The following is a 14817-nucleotide window of genomic DNA, read 5'->3' on the forward strand; positions in this document are numbered from 1 at the left end:
AAGAAGCAAACTTGGTGTTACACGGCCTTTGAAGGAAGAAATGGAATTAAGGATAGCGAAACAAGCAAGAAAGGAAACTGTTATCAGACAGGAGAACTCAAGAGAAAAAGTCAGATTAAGCGATATAATTTATGGAAAGGAAACAAGTAAAGTAATCACGCAACGAACCTGACTGCCTTAAGTGGGTGAAGGGATTCTCTAGCAGACGTAAGCAAAGGAAGAGGAGATGAACTGCAACTGTCCCCAGGACGGAACTGGAACAGGCTATACTGAAAGCTTTCGGGAAAGGCTTACCCTACTGCAGGACATTACTGACTAGAAAAAGGGAGCAACAAGAGGAAAACAACTATAACAACAAATTTAGGAATATGAGGTGATACGCGAGTATGCCAGAGGAAATTTCAGATTTTTCTTCTTGTAAGCAGAATCGAGCTATCTGCGGGAGAAGAAAAGGCATTCGTCTGTCACAATCACTCTAGAAAAGAAAAGATGTTGCTTTCTTGATGAAGATACTTCATGACACAAATATTAAATTAGGTGTACATAACAAGCAGCTTTTTCTAAAACGGTAGACTTAAAAAACATCTATCCAGAAACTACAGAGATTAAAAACCACCGTTGGTGGTAAACTGAATCGGGGTTTCGGCCAACACTGCAACTGGTCTTCACTGGCATACATGGAAGCTTACTGCCTGAAATTTTGGTTCATTCCACAATATGACGCGATCACAATTCTAGAGGAACTTTATGGAAATGGTAGAATGCTGGTAGAAGACATCTTCACCTCCAGAGTAGAGACGGAATGCAGATCTGGTACGATATATAGAGAGAAATTAGATACATTCCGCTAGTAATAAGTTGTGAGTGTGTAGCTGTGTCCAACTGAAATTATATTAAAGATAAACAGTAAAGCTACACAAGGCAGTCTGCTATTCAATTGTTCGCCGAGATTCGGTGGCCTTAACATTAGTGTTAGCGTTAGTATTAGCAGCGTTAAGTTCCAATAGCAGTAGCATAGTATAAAAAAGATCTACCTGATGGTACAACTGCAATAGCTGTATTGTTTATTACTGTAGTAGAAGTATATATTGTTGTAACAGCAGTAATAGTTGTAGGAATACCTGTAAAATTAGTCAAGATACTTCGAAATACCGAAAAGCTATGGCTCTTTTTCTGCCCAGTAAAGAAAATCCCAAGTGAGGGTGGAAAGACATACCAAAGGGTAAAATTCATGTAGAGGAAGGCACTCGTAGCCGCGTTAATGGTAGAGCTATAGTGATAGACAGAAACAGAGATAAGGACGATTAGTATTATAGAACTCATGGTTCAAATGGCTCTGAGCACTATGGGACTTAACATCGGAGGTCATCAGTCCCCTAGAACTTAGAACTACTTAAACCTAAGTAACCTAAGGACATCACACACATCCATGCCCGAGGCAGGATTTGAACCTGCGATCGTAGCAGCAGCGCGGTTCCGGACTGAAACGTCTAGAACCGCTCGGCCACCGCGGCCGGCTGTAGCACTCTAATTTCAGTGCTCACAACAGAAAAAAAAACTGAGGGCGATAATAAATAATACTTAAAACTCACATATATGTAATTCCGTATGTATCGGTCTGTTGTTTTCGTCAAGATAGTGTAGTACCAAGAGAAATGAGTCAAATATTATAAAAGTGCAGTGTATATGTGTTCCACACTTCTTCCTAAACATTGGATTGATTTCAACCAAACTTGGTACACGTATCACTTCCTCTCTCGAGGAAATAACTGTGGGTGTAAGACCCACCTAACTCTCAGAGGAGTGTAGGTTGGGTTAACAAAGAAGCGTAGCTCACAACACGCAAAGAGCCAGGCTACATTCCTAGTGCGGTGGCGCTCGACTCGAATCCTGCTGGTGGATGAAATTTTCACTGCCAATATTGGGACGTCAAGGGGAAGAGAGGTAGTAAAGTTCCTGATCACCAGTCTTTGCGCCAATGACCTGTATTAAATGTGAAGTCTGTCCGCAGTGTCTGAAGAACTGAGGGCATGTGACACGACACAGCTGACGGGGACGTTAGGGTCGGCGGTTCCCTTGGTGCTACTCGTGAAGCGTTTCACCCTCTCTTTTCTTTTCCTTCAAACCAGGTCGGAGGAAGAGAACTGTGAACCACGTACACTATGAACTCGCCGTGCGCGGCGGTACAGGGTTCCTACATCTACTCCCCTACGTTCTTGACTGTGGGATTTTGCATTGCATTCATCCAGTATTACGGTATGAGAGAATTGTGTGGCATCGATAGTTCTTTTTTTTTTTTTCATCAGTCTACTGACTGGTTTGATGCGGCCCGCCACGAAATCCTTTCCTGTGCTAACAAAAAATGGCTCTGAGCACTATGCGACTTAACTTCTTAGGTCATCAGTCGCCTAGAACTTAGAACTAATTAAACCTAACTAACCTAAGGATATCACACACAACCATGCCCGAGGCAGGATTCGAACCTGCGACCGTAGCGGTCACTCGGCTCCAGACTGCAGCGCCTAGACCCGCACGGCCACTCCGGCCGGCTTTCCTGTGCTAACCTCTTCATCTCAGAGTAGCACTTGCAACTACGTCCTCAATTATTTGCTTGACGTATTCCAATCTCTACAGTTTTTGCCCTCTACAGCTCCCTCTAGTACCATGCAAGTCATTCCCTCATGTCTTAGTAGATGTCCTATCATCCTGTCCCATCTCCTTATCAGTGTTTTCCACATATTCCTTTCCTCTCCGATTCTGCATAGAACCTCCTCATTCCTTACCTTATCAGTCCACCTAATTTTCAACATTCGTCTATAGCATCACATCTCAAATGCTTAGATTCCCTTCTGTTCCGGTTTTCCCACAGTCCATGTTTCACTACCATACAATGCTGTACTCCAGACGTACGTCCTCAGAAATTTCTTCCTCAAATTAAGGCCGGTATTTGATATTAGTAGACTTCTCTTGGCCAGAAATGCCTTTTTTCCCATAGCGAGTCTGCTTTTGATGTCCTCCTTGCTCCGTGCGTCATTGGTTATTTTACTGCCTAGGTAGCAGAATTCCTTAACTTCATTGACTTCGTGACCATCAATCCTGATGTTAAGTTTCTCGCTGTTCTCATTTCTACTACTTCTCATTACCTTCGTCTTTCTCCGATTTACTCTCAAACCATACTGTGTACTCATTAGACTGTTCATTCCGTTCAGCAGATCATTTAATTCTTCTTCACTTTCACTCACGATAGCAATGTCATCAGAGAATCGTATCGTTGATATCCTTTCACCTTGTATTTTAATTCCACTCCTGAACCTTTCTTTTATTTCCATCATTGCTTCCTCGATGTACAGATTGAAGAGTAGGGCCGAAAGGCTACAGTCTTGTCTTAACCCTTCTTAATACGAGCACTTCGTTCTTGATCGTCCACTCTTATTATTCCGTCTTGGTTGTTGTACATATTGTATATGACCCGTCTCTCCCTATAGCTTACCCCTACTTTTTTCAGACTCTCGAACAGCTTGCACCATTTTATATTGTCGAACGCTTTTTCCAGGTCGACAAATCCTATGAAAGTGTCTTGATTTTTCTTTAGCCTTTCTTCCATTATTAGCCGTAACGTCAGAATTGCCTCTCTCGTCCCTTTACTTTTTCTAAAGCCAAACTGATCATCACCTATCGCATTCTCAATTTTCTTTTCCATTCTGGATTTCGTCGATAGTTACGATGCCACAACGTAGGTGCACGCTCTCGTAAGTTGGCACTACGAGAAAAGATTAACTACGCCGACCACAGCTCCCTCTGGCCGACGCTGTGGAGCTCAGCGAGTGCCGTCTGGATTTCGCCCATTTCATCAATAACAGACGGCCTGGTAACCGCTTCGACTACCGAGTGGGCTATCTTGCTACTGAGACTTTGTATTAGTTACGTTCAGTTACAGTTTGGACAGCAACGAGTATTTGTTAGTTTTGAGATTATACAGAAGAATCATCCTAACTTCACAGGATTATACATGGACTACGGTTTCACACCTACGTGCTCATCCTAGCCAAGTTATGTAAGCATTTGATATTTACTTGTGTTTTTGACTCTCTTAAAAGTGTTAAAGTTACATGCAGTTCCGAAGTGCTTCACCTCTCCTGCTCCTACTCGCTTCCTTCACTCTCGGCCTATATTACAGAAGCAGTTCACGGGAGCAGACCCACGCACCGTCTATCCAGGCGGGATACAAAACATTGAGTGACTTGTAACAAATTTTACACATTATTTGAAACCTTTTGACTTTTTAGCGCGCAAAGACACAATATACGAAGAAAGCGAAAAAATTTTATCGCCTATATTCTTGCTCTTCATCCAGTAAAACTGTATCATGAAACATGACCATTTAATTTATTTCTTCATTACTAATAACTCTACACTCAACACATTTTGTAGGCAGCACTGATACACAACACCGAATGTAACAGCAAAAATACCGTTGTACGACACTCAATTCAGCAGATATGACGTCATAAACAACGAGCTGCGTGAAAACGGAACTGCAGGATGAAATTCGCTTATGATACAGGTGAAATTTGTGTACAAAAATGTGTGAAATATTCTAAATACATGTGAAAGTGTGCATGTGGGAACATCACGAATAAAAATCTAGTCCTACACCCGTGGATCGAGCTCATGCGAACTTGGTATACATATTACTTATTATATGGAAAGAAATACTGTGGGCTAAGAAGCATCAACCTCCTATTGGGGTATATGAAGATGGTATCTGTTCTTTCGCTCTAGAATGGAATGATAATTAAATCAATACCTTACGCTGCCGACATGCGTTGATATACATTAACGGGGACAGTTTAAAATGCGTGCGCCGACCGGGACTCGAACCTGGGATCTCCTGCTTACATGGCAGACGCTCTATCCATCTGAGCCACCGAGGGCACACAGGACAGTGCGACTGCAGGGACTTATCCCTTGCACGCTCCCCGGAGACCCATATTCCTAACTTAATGTCCACACACTACATTCGTAGTGCCCCTGCCCATTACACTCATTACTCGCGGTAGACAATCTTACCGAGTCCCATAAGAGTTCGGGCAATACCAATGCATCCGCACAGAAGGAGGAGGTCAATGGCCGGATAGCCTTAACTATTGTTTGTTGTTGTTGTGGTCTTCAGTCCTGAGACTGGTTTGATGCAGCTCTCCATGCTACTCTATCCTGTGCAAGCTTCTTCATCTCCCAGTACCTACTGCAACCTACATCCTTCTGAATCTGCTTAGTGTATTCGTCTCTTGGTCTACCCCTATGATTTTTACCCTCCACGCTGCCCTCCAATACTAAATTGGTGATCCCTTGATGCCTCAGAACATGTCCTACCAACCGATCCCTTCTTCTGGTCAAGTTGTGCCACAAACTTCTCTTCTCCCCAATCCTATTCAATACTTCCTCGTTAGTTATGTGATCTACCCATCTAATCTTCAGCATTCTTCTGTAGCAAACATTTCAAAAGCTTCTATTCTCTTCTTGTCCAAACTATTTACCGTCCATGTTTCACTTCCATACATGGCTACACTCCACACAAATACTTTCAGAAATGTCTTCCTGACACTTAAATCTATACTCGATGTTAACAAATTTCTCTTCTTCAGAAACGCTTTCCTTGCCATTGCCAGTCTACATTTTATATCCTCTCTACTTCGTCCATCATCAATTATTTTGCTCCCCAAATAGCAAAACTCCTTTACTACTTTAAGTGTCTCATTTCCTAATCTAACACCCTCAGCATCACCCGACTTAATTCGACTACATTGCATTATCCTCGTTTTGCTTTTGTTGATGTTCATCTTATATCCTCCCTTCAAGACACCATCCATTCCGTTCAACTGCTCTTCCAAGTCCTTTGCTGTCTCTGACAGAATTACAATGTCATCGGCGAACCTCAAAGTTTTTATTTCTTCTCCATGGATTTTAATACCTACTCCAAATTTTTCTTTTGTTTCCTTTACTGCTTGCTCAATATAGAGATTGAATAACATCGGGGAGAGGCTACAACCCTGTCTCACTCCCTTCCCAACCACTGCTTCCCTTTCATGTCCCTCGACTCTTAACTGCCATCTGGTTTCTGTACAAGTTGTAAATAGCCTTTCGCTCCCTGTATTTTACCCCTGCCACCTTTAGAATTTGAAAGAGTATTCCAGTCAACATTATCAAAAGCTTTCTCTAAGTCTACAAATGTTAGAAACGTAGGTTTGCCTTTCCTTAATCTTTCTTCTAAGATAAGTCGTAAGGTCAGTATTGCCTCACGTGTTCCAGTATTTCTACGGAATCCAAACTGATCTTCCCCGAGGTCGGCTTCTACTAGTTTTTCCATTCGTCTGTAAAGAATTCGTGTTAGTACTTTGCAGCTGTGGCTTATTAAACTGATTGTTCGGTAATTTTCACATTTGTCAACACCTGCTTTCTTTGGGATTGGAATTATTATATTCTTCTTGAAGTGTGAGGGTATTTCGCCTGTTTCATACATCTTGCTCACCAGGTGGTAGAGTTTTGTCAGGACTGGCTCTCCTAAGGCCGTCAGTAGTTCCAATGCAATGTTGTCTACTCCGGGGGCTTTGTTTCGACTCAGGTCCTTCAGTGCTCTGTCAAACTCTTCACGCAGTATCGTATCTCCCATTTCATCTTCATCTACACCCTCTTCCATTTCCATAATATTGTCCTCAAGTGCATCGCTCTTGTATAGACCCTCTATATACTCCTTCCACCTTTCTGCTTTCCCTTCTTTGCTTAGAACTGGGTTTCCATCTGAGCTCTTGATGTTCATACATGTGGTTCTCTTATCTCCAAAGGTCTCTTTAATTTTCCTGTAGGCAGTATCTATCTTACCCCTAGTGAGATAAGCCTCTACATCCTTACATTTGTCCTCTAGCCATGTCTGCTTAGCCATTTTGCACTTCCTGTCGATCTCATTTTTGAGACGTTTGTATTCCTTTCTGCCTGCTTCATTTACTGCATTTTTATATTTTCTCCTTTCATCAATTAAATTCAATATTTCTTCTGTTACCCAAGGATTTCTACTAACCCTCTTCTTTTTACCTACTTGATCCTCTGCTGCCTTTACTACTTCGTCCCTCAGAGCTACCCATTCTTCTTCTCCTGTATTTCTTTCCCCCATTCCTGTCAATTGTTCCCTTATGCTCTCCCTGAAACTCTCTACAACCTCTGGTTCTTTCAGTTTATCCAGGTCCCATCTCCTTAAATTCCCACCTTTTTGCAGTTTCTTCAATTTTAATCTACAGGTCATAACCAATAGATTGTGGTCAGAGTCCACATCTGCCCCTGGAAATGTCTTACAATTTAAAACCTGGTTCCTAAATCTCTGTCTTACCATTATATAATCTATCTGATACCTTTTAGTATCTCCAGGGTTCTTCCATGTATACAACCTTCTATCATGATTCTTAAACCAAGTGTTAGCTATGATTAAGTTGTTCTCTGTGCAAAATTCTATCAGGCGGCTTCCTCTTTCATTTCTTAGCCCCAATCCATATTCACCTACTACGTTTCCTTCTCTCCATTTTCCTACACTCGAATTCCAGTCACCCATGACTATTAAATTTTCGTCTCCCTTCACTATCTGAATAATTTCTTTTATTTCATCATACATTTCTTCAATCTCTTCATCATCTGCAGAGCTAGTTGGCATATAAACTTGTACTACTGTAGTAGGTGTGGGCTTCGTATCTATCTTGGCCACAATAATGCGTTCACTATGCTGTTTGTAGTAGCTTACCCGCATTCCTATTTTCCTATTCATTATTAAACCTACTCCTGCATTACCCCTATTTGACTTTGTGTTTATAACCCTTTAGTCACCTGACCAGAAGTCTTGTTCCTCCTGCCACCGAACTTCACTAATTGCCACTATATCTAACTTTAACCTATCCATTTCCCTTTTTAAATTTTCTAACCTACCTGCCCGATTAAGGGATCTGACATTCCACGCTCCGATCTGTAGAACGCCAGTTTTCTTTCTCCTGATAACGACATCCTCTTGAGTAGTCCCCGCCCGGAGATCCGAATGGGGGACTATTTTACCTCCGGAATATTTTACCCAAGAGGACGCCATCATCATTTAATCATACAGTAAAGCTGCATGCCCTCGGGAAAAATTACGGCCGTAGTTTCCCCTTGCTTTCAGCCGTTCGCAGTACCAGCACAGCAAGGCCGTTTTGGTTATTGTTACAAGGCCAGATCAGTCAATCATCCAGACTGTTGCCCTTGCAACTACTGAAAAGGCTGCTGCCCCTCTTCAGGAACCACACGTTTGTCTGGCCTCTCAACAGATACCCCTCCGTTGTGGTTGTACCTACGGTACGGCTATCTGTATCGCTGAGGCACGCAAGCCTCCCCACCAACGGCAAGGTCCATGGTTAACTATATGAAGATGGTATCTGTTCTTTCGGCTAACCGGCCGTTGACCTACTTCTGTGCGGATGCATACGTATTGCCCGAACTCTTATGGGACTCGGTAAGATTGTCTGCCGCGAGTAATGAGTGTAATGGGCAGAGGCACTACGAATGTAGTGTGTGGACATTAAGCTGGGAATGTGGGTCTCACAGGGAGCGTGCAAGGTATAAGTCCCTGCAGTCGCACTATCCTGTGTGCCCTCGGTGGCTCAGATGGATAGAGCGTCTGCCATGTAAGCAGGAGATCCCAGGTTCGAGTCCCAGTCGGGGCACACATTTTCAACTGTCCCCGTTGATGTGTATCAACCCCTGTCGGCAGCGTAGGGTATTGATTTAATTATCATTACATCCTATTGAGGTGGATGTGATAACGTGGAGAGAGGAGGAAGAGAGATGGAGAAACACAGAGAGGGAAGAAGGACATGAAATATGAGTGGTTGGGAGAAGATGGACAGAAACAGGGGGAATGGGAACTGGATTTAAATGGGAAGAGATGGGCAGAGAGAGGCGCAAGGAGTAGATGGACTAACAGAATAGGAATAAGAACATACTCGGGCTACGCCGGGTACTCAGCTAGTAGACAAATATTCCGTCGTATACATGATGTGTCGTGTCTTGGCGGCGTACCGCTGTCCCGTTAGCATAGAGACCGCATTTTTCCATACCTAGCCTGTTCTTGCCGGCGACGAAGTGGTGTGGGGAATGGGGGTTGAATGTACAACACGAATACAAATACATTGATGAGAGAAAACGTTGTGAATACCTGGTTAATACCACGTTGGTCACATTTAAATGCAAAGACTATGCGGCAGCAGTTCTGCGTGACAAATCCTTTGTAGGTTTCCTGAGGTATGTGGCTCCAGTTGCCTACTCGCAGGTGATGTGGTTCCAGAAAACTACGGTGGTTTGTGGGTGCGGAGTTGGCGCCCGATACCCTCCCAGCTGTGTTACATCGGTGTCAAATCAGGCGAATTTGGTGGCCAAGACATCATTGTGAGTTCCCCACCTTCCTCCGCCCAATCAACTGTAGCACGATTTCGGAGTTGTGACACAGACAGTTATCCGCCTGAAAGATGTTATCACCGTCTAGGCTCACATCAAGCACGAAGGTATGTAGCTGTTCGTGCACTTCACAGAAGTCATGGTGCGTAGGGTACCATAGGGTCAACGGAAGCCCAGACGAATGTGCACCGAAGTGCAATACCGCCCCTATGGACGTTCGTCCCTGGAGCCAATCATGTTTAGAGTAGTCGTTAGCGTTGAGGACAGTGTATCCGGTTGCTACCTGGTGCAACAAGAAACGTGATTCATCCGACCTTACGACACGTTTCCAAATGAGAACACGTGCGAGTCGTCTGTTGCGGTGTCAACATAGCTGTCACAGATCGCCGTCTGCCTGCTTTACCAACTGGGAAATCTAACGGCCACCACGTTCTTTGCCCATTCCAACACCTTGCCATCTACTTATGGTTTACTGTCCTCCAACCACTTTTCATTTATACGAACGACAACAGCACGCGAGGAGCCGAAAAGCTTCTACTCAGTTTTCGAGATGCAAGTTCCCATGCACCGGCCCATAAAAATTCGGTGGATTTTCTCTATACGTAGATAGTATCGTCGCTAGGTTGGTTGACTGGTTGGTTGATTTCAGGAAGAAGACTAAACAGCGAGGCCATCGGTCCCATCGGATTAGGGAAGAAAGTCACCTGACCTTTCAAAGGAACCATGCCGGCATTTGCCTGAAGCAATTTACGGAAATCACGGAAAACCTAAATCCGGATGGCCGGACGCGGGATTGAACCATCATCCTCTAGAATGCGAGTCCATTCTGCTAACCACTGCACCACCTGACTCGGTTCGTCACTAGAATGTTTTCCATGCATGGAAGACCGTCACAGGATTAACGGTCAGTATTCAAGGATATGACAGGAACGATCGTTTGAAGCGAAAAGGTTCGTATGGGCACATGCCCTCTCTAGACTCTGAGAAGCTCATCTGCAGAAACCAGCATGGTTTTAGGAAACAGCGGTCATGCGAGACACAGCTGGCCCTCTTTGTGCATGATATACAACAGGCTGTAGATACCATCTCCCAGACCGTTGGGTTGGTTTCGACGGACCGTTGTTATAACCTCCCCAATCTCCGGATCTCACACCCTGTGGCGACTTGTTATGAGGTATGATAAAGTAGCAGGTGTATAGTACAAACGTGAGACACCTCGAAGTCCTGATGGACAGAATGAAAGATGCGACATCCAACATATCCCCAGAAATGCATGTTCTGGCACCAAGTCGTACTGATGAACGTTGGTTTCAGTGGATTGGCTCTGAGCACTATGGAACTTAACATCTGAGGTCATCAGTCCCCTAGAACTTAGAACTACCGAAACCTAACTAACCGAAGGACATCACACACATCCATGCCCGAGGCAGGATTCGAACCTGCGACCGTAGCGGTTTCGCGGTTCCGGACTGAAGCGCCTAGAACCGCACGGCCACCGCGGCTGGCGGTTTCAGTGGATTAATCGAGCTGGTGGTCAGGTTGAGACTCTGTATATCTCAGTAAATGATTTCTCTCAAATAGTGTTGACATAATTTTGACTCCCCTGTACGTGCGTGCCATTAGCCATAAAACAAATGAAGATTGAATCTGTTCTACATCGGAAACTATTCTGAATAGGACATATGCGCATATGAAGTTTCTTGCTTTAAATGAGCCTTGCTGTCATATATACTGACCACTCCTCCTGGGACACCCAGTAGCATGTAGTGTATACCTTCCTTACTGCGTCTCCTGCCCGCTAAACCACCAGGCGGTGTGCAGTGGGCACTTGGTTTTGTATATAGAGAAGACTGGCTGAGGCCGCAAATCGGCTTCCTCCACCGTATGTGCTACAAGATAGCTACGGGAGGCTGCGGCAGGCACAGCGGTGGCGGCGGCGGAGGCGGCGGGGGCGGCAGGCAGCAGATGACGTCTGCCTTTCGCAACGGCGCCAGCGGAGCGCATTCGCGTCTCGCCGGGCAGCCGGCCGTGTCGGCAGCTTAAGCGCTGCCTGCGCTCCTAGTTTTTCTGGGACAAGGACAGCCTTTGTTTGGCTCCCAGCGACAGCGTTTCTCGCCGCTCGCCTAATCTTCCGCTCTGACCGGCAAATGTAGCATTTGCTGGCACTCAAAAACTCGCGACTTCTGTGAGGAACGCCGCGGTTCGCAGTCGGGAGAGAAACGAAAAAAAGAAGAAGTGTCTTCCAGTGACCTGACAGCAAACGCCGCTCTCCTTCAAAATATCTGTGACAATATTTGAAATCTGGTTCCGCAGGATAGAGCGGAACAGGTTGTGGAAATGGGCCCAAATCAGTTGCTGCTAGTTGCACAAACATACAAACTTTATTTGCTAAAAATACTTAATCACACATGCCCTTAAAAGAATTCAGACACAATACGGCTGAAGGCGAGAACACAAGTTATTAAAATTGCGTTAAGGAATACACACAGTTGAAGGCCTTAGTTACAAAATAGAGGAACTGAGGGCTTGAGGGCTGGATAATAAGTACTACAGTAAGGAAATTTTAAAAGTTTTTAAACAATGACCTATCAAATTTTAATTTAAGTAGGCTGCATGCCTAATCTTAAAATATTTCACTTAAGGCTCGGCTGAATTGCATTTACTGAACATAGAACAACTCAAGGCTTAAGGTTCAAATGGCTCTGAGTACTATGGGACTTAACATCTGTGGTCATCAGTCCCCTAGAACTTAGAACTACTTAAACCGAACTAACCTAAGGACATCACACACATCCATGCTCGAGGCAGGATTCGAACCTGAAATTAAGTCCCATAGAGCTCAGAGCCATTTGAACCATTTTGGACAGTATTTGAGACAAAAGAAAACCCCAAACAATAGAACAGTGGTGCTCAAAAGTGTTCCAGGGGTCGGCCTGGGGAGGAAACTCTAACAACAGGTTAGGTGAGACAGGCGGCCAAGCGTAACACGGCCTAGGGACAGCTGAAGAACCAATCAAAAACCTAATCAATTCCCTTCCACCCAACCAATGGCATGACAACCGAAAATATCAGCGAGGACGAAGATCGCGGCAGCACTACGTCTTGACAATTAGCATCTAAACACACTCAAGGCACAGTAACCACTCAAAGAAAAAAAAGAGAATAACATCAAGCTGTCGAACTACACGCCGTGCCACACAGCATCAACATGGCGAGGAAAACACACTGCCGGAAAACTACGCTAACGATCAGGGCAGGTAACTGGAACGTTAACGACCACAAGGCAGAAGACACCGCTGGTGCACTTCACTAATAAGTTACAATCATTTCAATAGTTAAACACCATACAGGAAGACGGCTGCAAAATTTGCTGACTCCAGCACACCAAACGTTGCTGCTTGCAGGAATGGCCTAGGAAGCAACAGCCGGCAATGAACGAAGAGATGTCAGAGCAACTGAGGTTTCGTAACAGGTTAACTGATCACTCAACTCCAGTATCCAGGTTCGGTGGGCGACGAACTTCGCAGCTCTCGCAGCTAGTGCTCACAATTCCGACCGCGCGTGCGCACCGCCAGCACCCCGGCCTGACCACACGCCTCGGAGACTTCCTCGCTGCTCTGTCGCAACCGACTGACTACCCACACACACCACCACACGGAAAATATAGCAGTCACACCAAAGATAGTACAGCAGTACTAGTATCGATAAACGCTGCTGCTGCCACTGACGGAGGCAAGTGAGCAACTCGTTCAGGTGGTAACTGAGGGAGCAATAAGGCGCCACTCGATGGTGAGATAATGCCCAAAAGAAACAAACGGCATCAGCGACAGCCGGTCACGGCTCAATATTTTTAAGCGAAAACTGAATGTGTCACTCCTTGGAATAGATTGGTGCAGCTGGAATTTCTGCAGCATCAATTCTATCATTATTTAAAACACTAGAAAGCTTTAGGATACGTCTGCAATTGAAGTCAACATATCTCCGCACTATTCCTTGCCATTTGTTATCAACTAGCGAACTCAAACTTTTAGTGTATTTGGAGCACATACATCGCAGTATAGTGCCTGGTATATTAAAACAGGAACGTTCAGCGATCTGCTCAGGCAAGCCGGCTCGCGCTCAAGCCTCAGCAGTGAGCAATCACCCGGTTCACAGCGAATAGTGGTTGGGGAAGATGTACTGTGTCGGCGTATAAACCAGAGTCCTGTATACGTTTAATATATTGGAACAGCGTGAGCTACTGTATAAGACGTCGCACTGTATATAACTAGCTTCCTATAGCGCTAATACTCAGGTACACCTGCCGTCCAGCACACTGGAAATACGTTCAGCGACTACAATGGAAGATTTCGTACATCGGCACTCCTGACTTTCATGTTAGAGTCCAGGAGTGTTCAGAATCCTAACAGTTTCTTACTCAACGTTGAAAAGTAATCCTACTCTCTTTTAATGTTTATACGTATTGTTTCTTGTAAGGAAAGGAAATTTATGCTCGGGGAAAAAACATATAAATAAGCTGTACTTCACAATACGCAACGCAGGCTCAAACGACTTTCGTCAACAAGTCCATTATCACAGGTCCGACTCGAGACTTATGAACAATTAACAAATCAGCCCAGTTTAGACTAATATTAAGAGGAAACATCTTTATAGACGAACATTTACTTCTGAGCAAAAATTTTGAAGAAACTCTTCCTAACGAAATATATGAAAATTGCTCTATTTTGTTTATGGCGATCAATTCAGTCAGGGCAAATTAATTATATTTCTGAGTGTTTAGACTGAAGTAACCTTCAACCTTAGTAACGAGATGGTGGTATCAGGAATTTTTGATATGAAATTGATATGCAAATTAATTTAATTCAATAATTAATTACAACCCCCCCCCCCCCCACACACACACACACACCCACACCCACATACACACACCATTCAAGCCAACACCAATCCTCGTTCCTGTTTCCCTTAGCACGCACATGGGTTCCCACCCCCTTCTCCCGCCCTTCCCGTACCCCTCCTTCCTCCCAAACCTATTTCGAATTTTGATTGTAATATCGAATGTTGGCGGCAGTTTCTTTGTCTCAGAGCTGTGATGACGTCCCACCCCATGTCCCACCCAGGAATTGCCGGGAAATTAAAATTGGTGGTGCCCTTTCCTGCACTCGAACCTTGGTCCTTCTGCACGGAGAGGCCAAGTGCACCCCTGACACATGAAAACTATCCTGATACAGGAAGGGAAGATAAGGTTAGCGTATTTTATTTATTTAGGTTGGGAAATGGAACTAAATATCGGTCCTAATTACTTAATTAATCAGACAGTTCGATCCTAATTACACAACTATATGCTTAGCA

The sequence above is a fragment of the Schistocerca cancellata genome, chromosome 1 (assembly GCF_023864275.1).
Source record: "Schistocerca cancellata isolate TAMUIC-IGC-003103 chromosome 1, iqSchCanc2.1, whole genome shotgun sequence".
In the NCBI taxonomy this organism is placed as follows: Eukaryota; Metazoa; Arthropoda; class Insecta; order Orthoptera; family Acrididae; genus Schistocerca; species Schistocerca cancellata.